General features: G+C 40.4%; 1 pseudogene; it reads right to left on the bottom strand.

Moving 5' to 3' along the window:
• Positions 1-759: 759 nt before the first annotated feature.
• On the bottom strand, positions 760-3,500 carry LOC149259220 (copper-transporting ATPase PAA1, chloroplastic-like; annotated as a pseudogene).
• Between the last annotated feature and the right edge of the window lie 2,776 nt (positions 3,501-6,276).

The following is a 6,276-nucleotide window of genomic DNA, read 5'->3' as shown; positions in this document are numbered from 1 at the left end:
ATCTCTAGATCAGGAAAATCATCCTCGCAGGATGAGAAGCAATTCAACCCCAGTAGTTCTGCTCCTTTTGTTGAGAAACACAATCTTGGGATGGCACCATAACTTTGTCTCCTTGCACAATGGAACTCGACCTTTGTAAATAATCCCAAATTCTAGAATATCTCCTGCAAAACAAACCCAATTAGAAATCCAAATAACGCCATACAATGACCAACTAGGGTGCCAATAGTTATCCACCGGAATTGGAAAAATACTAGCTAGGGTCGCATGAGATGTCCACCAAAACTAGCTTGAGGATCTCACCTAAAACCCTCTAGCTGAAGCTCGCTTGAGCTCAACTCCAATCACAACGAGAAATCACCAAAATAGAATGAATCAAGAGCGGTCTCCGATCTCCTTTAAAAGGACTTCACCAGATTTTCTCCAAGCTTCTAGAACTCCCCTTTTTAATATTTAATTGATGAAATCACTTTTCTTCCTAGTGACTTTTTGCCCCTTTTTATTAAAATTAATAATAATAATATCAAAGTGAGTTGGGGTGAAATTCCCTATCCTCCTTAGCAATGTCATTTTTTTTCCTTCTTTGCTAGCCTAAAGGAAACAATTAGGAAAGCAGGAATGATGACCCTGTGCTAAAATAATTGGGAACATTACAGTCCTGCCTGCCCTCAAGCAATTTGAGTCCTGGATGCTGCAATATCTGCCCATTTTTGTCTAGCTTTGCTTCTTTTATGTATTTGAATATTATCCCAAGTAATTCTACTGTTGCCTTACATACTTTACTTTGTAGCTTGCTTTCAGAAGAAGGGCTTTATAGAGATCATCTTCAGAGAATGTATAATCACAAGATGATTTACATAATGGGATATTAGAAGCTTTCATTGCCCTTAGAAGTTGCAGTGTAACAGAACTTTTAATGTAATGCGATGTACTGACTGAAACTCGTTTTTCTTCTACAACTGTTGTTGCACCATATCCAAGTACTTGCTCAAATGTTCCATCCTTTACCATTACATTCCGACAATTAATAGATCTAGCTGCTTGTACTACAATTGTCGCGATTGGGTGAAGAGTATTTGAATTAACCATAGCTGCTAATGTCAATATCTCAGATTCTGACCAGTGAAGAAGATTAGGATTCCTTAAATTTGAATTAGGAGTTGGAGAGGCATCATCCCTTTCCCGACTTCCAATAGTCAAGGTCCCTTTTTTGTTGAAGAAAACTGTATCAACCATTGAGAATTTTTCTAGAATACCTCCTCCATGAATAAGAGGGCCTCAAATTGCACCTAAGGAAGTTCCTACTAGAACAGTAGTAGGTGTAACAAGGCCCAATGCACAAGGGCAAGAAATAACCAGTACATTGCATGATAATTGTAGTGCCAATAGAATCACACCACCTTGTGGTATAATGGATGGAAAGAGATTTGACCCATACATGCTCCAGAATGTAAAAGTAGAAGTTGAAAGTGCCATTACCCCATAACCAAAGCGGACTGTGATCTTATAAGCCAAGCATTGTACCGGTGCTTGCCTATTTTGAGCATCTTCTACCATTCTAACAATACCTCCTATCACAGTCTCTCCACCTGGCCTCCGTACTTCAACCATCAAAGTACCATTCAAGTTCACGGTTCGAGTACGGACTTCATTCCCTAGTAGTTTGAGAACTTGCAGAGGTTCTCCTGCAAGACTTGATTCATCCACAGGATTTTTCCTTCGATTTACAGTTCCCTCTACTGAAAGGCTGCTACATGGAATTTCAACTGTTAGAGTTTCTCCCTTGATAGGATGATCCCAGCAAAAGGTGAGCTTTAGATGGAAGAAAATTTAAAAGTGCTGTCATGTCATGGGTTGCTTTCAATTTCGTTTTCTCCTCTAGATTTTTCCCCAAAAGCACAAAAGCCAATAGCATAACTGGTTCCTCAAAAAAATTTGTCCAACCCAATGATGGCATCAAAGCTTCTATGGTGCTTTCAGTAAATGAAGATACAGTTTCAAGACCAACTGAAGTGTTCATATTCCAGACATCAATGTGAAGTCAGCAGCCTTAACCAAACAGCGCCATCAGAGAATGTCATATGAAATCCTGTAGTATGAAATATATGGATCCAAGATGGTGCCATGTTTCCAAGGAAATGTGAGGTGTGGCCAAAAACACAAACTGCACTGAGAACCTATGATATAGCAAATCTATGATCGCTTTTCTTCAAGACAGCCGTGCGTTCCTCTCTTTTCCTTTGTGATGATATGTTTCTCTCCTGACTTATCTCTGTGAGACAATTGCAAGCTGCAATAGATAGTCCATGCCACAACTTAATGTTATCTGGAAAGGGAAAGACAGGAGGATCATTTTTTCATGTGAAGCACTTATCACATGCTGTATCAATTGTTGATTAGAAATGATTGACGTGATTCTATTTTTAATGATACTTGCATCCAAACAAGTACAAAGTAATTACACTGGTTTGTAATGGCAATTTCCAACGAAGTTTGAACCCTATCTGGACGCCTATCCAATACGCCTTTGAATTCAGTAATATGCTTCTTATACCAGCCAACAAGAAAATTTAATGGTGCAAGCATGTAATCATGCACAACACTCAGTCCAGGGATTTTGCCACCATCATTTAATAATTTGAGACATAAATCAAATGCAATTTCTCTGTTTTCCCCAAGAATTTCAGCATATGATTCTAGAATTCCTTGAATCTTCTTCCTTGCTAGCTTTTCATGACTATGGGAAAGGGGAAGGATAGCTTCCAAAAGTTCTAGCTTGTTTCCTGCTAAGACCGCATCTTCGTGTCTCTGAAGCATCTGAATATAGGCTACCCTCTTATTTGAAACAGATGGTATGTCTATTTTTCACACTAGCAAATGAAGAGTCACAGCATGGATTAAGCTGTCTACTAGGCGGTTTAGAATATTACTGTCAGTGGAGGACTTGAAGAAATAAGGAACTAGAATGAGTGTATTACTCTTCACTGCCATCATTGTATTTGATTTACTGACCTCATAAACAGGAACTTGATGATGCTATTCAGTAGTAAGAAATAATTCTGTATTATAAACCCCAAAGATTGCGGACTCTCTGCTAGCACTGTATTAGTATCCAGCATAAATAGTTTCTGAAGAAATTATAGAAGGAAGAACTTGTCACTGACCGTAACCTCAAGATTGCAACATGGCTTAAGTAGTTGAATATGCTTAACAACTTCTTTCAGGAAACTGGACTTGGTAATGCTTTCTTCTTTCAAGTAATCATCCAGAATTGCATTCAATAGTAGGCTAGCAGTGAAATTCTCTACAGCTTCTTGTAAAATAGATCTATCAGGCTCTTTATTGCTGTGTTTTATATGGGATCTAATGGTGCCTTTACCAGAACAACATATACCAACAGTAGCTCTCAGCAAAGATGTTTTACCACTTCTACTTGGACCCGTTATCAATAAGTGATCTCCCTTAGTGACCACCAATGACAGGCCTTCAATAAGAGTCATAATGTACTGTGTTTTTTGTGTTGTTAAATGTTCAATTCCCAAAAGTTTTTGGCAAACTTCAAAAGTATCTGCTCCATTGCATCAATCAATCTTCAAGAAAACTGTCTTTGGTTTGGACTCTGGAGTCTTCTACCAATAGACTATTGCTTTGGTCCAAAATATCACTGAACTTGTCTAAGCCATCAATGACAGCTAAGAAAGTACTGATAACCTGAAACTGGTATATAATTAGTGAGAAACCCCCTAATACTTGTTTGAAAACAGAGTAGGACTGATTGATCACTCAAGTTCGATTTTGCCAGCGAAATACATGGGAGCCACCATAGCTGTAGGTAAAGGAGTTACATCTCCGGCCCTTAATATGTCAACAGAAAATGAATACCTCCCATGTTGTCTTGTCTGTACCCCTCACCTCTGCCTGAAAAGGAGCACGGGGCCTCCTGGATCAAATAAAAGTGGCCGAAAATCAACTGTATATGTCCAAACCTTAACAGCAGATGGGCTTTTGTTATCAATATGCCAGTTGCTGACCCACCCCCAGTTAGGTGGCAATCGAATTTCTGGGAAGACCTGGGAAGAGGAGCCATCCTGCATACTCCAGTGCCCTGGATCAAAAGGTGAAAGATGATCAAGGGAATTGTTGCCCCAACCAAGTAAAGAAACATACTTCATGCTTCCCATGATAAGCTGAGGTCTATCAACTCCCACAAAATCAGACATTGAAGTTGCTTTGTTCTTTCTGCATTCTTCCCTACATGTCTTTGAGATACGCTCTGTTACTCTAGAAGTAGCACTGGTTGCCTTGTATGTCACAATCAAGATGCTCTTAGATGCAGGTACCTTGACAACAATCATTTCTCTAGATGGTAAGTTATTAATTTCTGGCTGCCATTTTAAAGCAACTAGCTTGTTTTGCGAAATAATAAAGGTCTCTTTATTCATATAACTGGAAGTGAAAACATTCTCATCAGGATAAAACCCATGCCTTGTTGCCTTAGGAAAATTCTGAAGATCATGTATTTGCCCATTGTAGCTCTCTTCATAATCACTATCCATTCTGTCCTTGCTCCCTTCAGAAGCGTTTTTCAAAGCTTCAACTGCATCTAGATCCCCTAATAGTACGGAATCAGCTGCTTTCAAGTATTTTTCCGTCTCTTCAATTGAATGTATTAAATCTTCAGTTCTGCTGGTCCCTTCAACTTCCTTTTCATCTTCTGCTTCAGGGTCTTGAGTGTTAGGTCTGCAATTTCTCTTTTCTTTCTTTGATAATAGCCATGCATCCATGAGTTCGGCCACCTTCAAAGTAGCTCTAGTATGTTGCTCCATCAATTCACACATTGTCTTTTGCTGCCTTGACATTTCTTTAGTAGCAGCTATTAGATTCTTCATGTCTCCTATAGTGCCTTTGACTTCTGACTCTAGTTCACATATCTTCAGGCCCACAGCTGGCCAACACCATGCTCTAATACCACTGTAATGTACTGAAGCAGAAAGATTGCAAATACAACTCGTCAAATATTAAAATTCTCTTTGATTAATTTCTTCAAACACGGTACAAAGATGTGTTGTCAAACACTTTGAAGAAAAAAACTGAAAACAGACATATGAGTGGCAAATCATAATGTTTTAAAATCGGCCAAGCCCAAGCCGATGTCGACATTGCTATGGGCAAACAATCTACCATTCCCGGGGTTCTTAGAGTGAGGACAACCCCTTCTGATTCCCCCCCCCCATGAAGATTCTATCCTTCAATTGCAGAGGGCTGGCTAGGCCCAATAAAAAACTAGCCCTGCGCCGTTTACTTGCTGCTGAAATTTTGGACATCATCTTCCTACAAGAGACTCTGGGTCCTGCATTGGACATTACTCATACTCTAGAACATTTGCTGCCTAGGTGGAGATTTTCTGGTTTAGACGCCCATGGCTGATCTGGAGGCCTTGCTGTGGGCTTTAATACCCGTTCTATTGTGGAAACCAAGGGCTGGGGTGGACAGGGTTTCCTTGGAGCAGATGTTCTCTCTTTGGAGTTGGGGCTCTCTTTCAGGATTATTAATATTTACGGGACTTGCCAGAACCGCCCTGAATTTTGGGACCGCCTTCTTAAGATGGATCTTTTTTCGGCTGAGAACCTCATTATTGGAGGGGACCTAAATTTTTCAATTGGACATGCGGAATCCTGGGGACTCCGGGCACAGAGGGATCCCCTATCGGACTATTTTTCCACCATTTTGGAACAGCACAGTTTCATAGACATACCAGCGGCAAAGATTCATGCTACTTGGAGGAACAATAGAGTGGGGGAGAATAGTCTGGCTAGGAGGCTTGACAGATTTCTGGTCAAGGAACAGGTTTTGGACTTGGGGCTCAACATCAGGCACTGGGTCGGTTCGGGTGGTCTCTCAGACCATCTTCTTATCTTTCTGGAATTGGATAATGGGAGAGACAAGCTGAAAGGGCCTTTTAAATTCTGCTCTACCTGGCTCAAAGATGAATCATACATCAACATGGTCACTGATTTTTGGAAAAGGAACCCTCCAGGGGTAAGAGGTATAGTCACTACTGGCTTTATCCACAACCTTACCGAGCTGAAGAAGATGTCCAGGGATTGGGCTCATAATAAAAGATTACAGGAGGACCTTGAACTCCGTCAAATTGAGATAGAGCTAGGCCTCTTTGAGCATGATCTGGGTGGCCTGTACAGCTCCGATGAACACAAGCACCATATCTCTTCTCTATATTCAAAGCGAGGGAATATTCTCAAGAATAGAGAGGAAATT

The sequence above is a fragment of the Pinus tabuliformis genome, chromosome 6, assembly GCF_031772625.1.
Source record: "Pinus tabuliformis cultivar Carrire ecotype Pingquan chromosome 6, CPIR1, whole genome shotgun sequence".
Classification (NCBI taxonomy): Eukaryota; Viridiplantae; Streptophyta; class Pinopsida; order Pinales; family Pinaceae; genus Pinus; species Pinus tabuliformis.
This window is presented reverse-complemented; position numbering and strand designations above follow the sequence as displayed.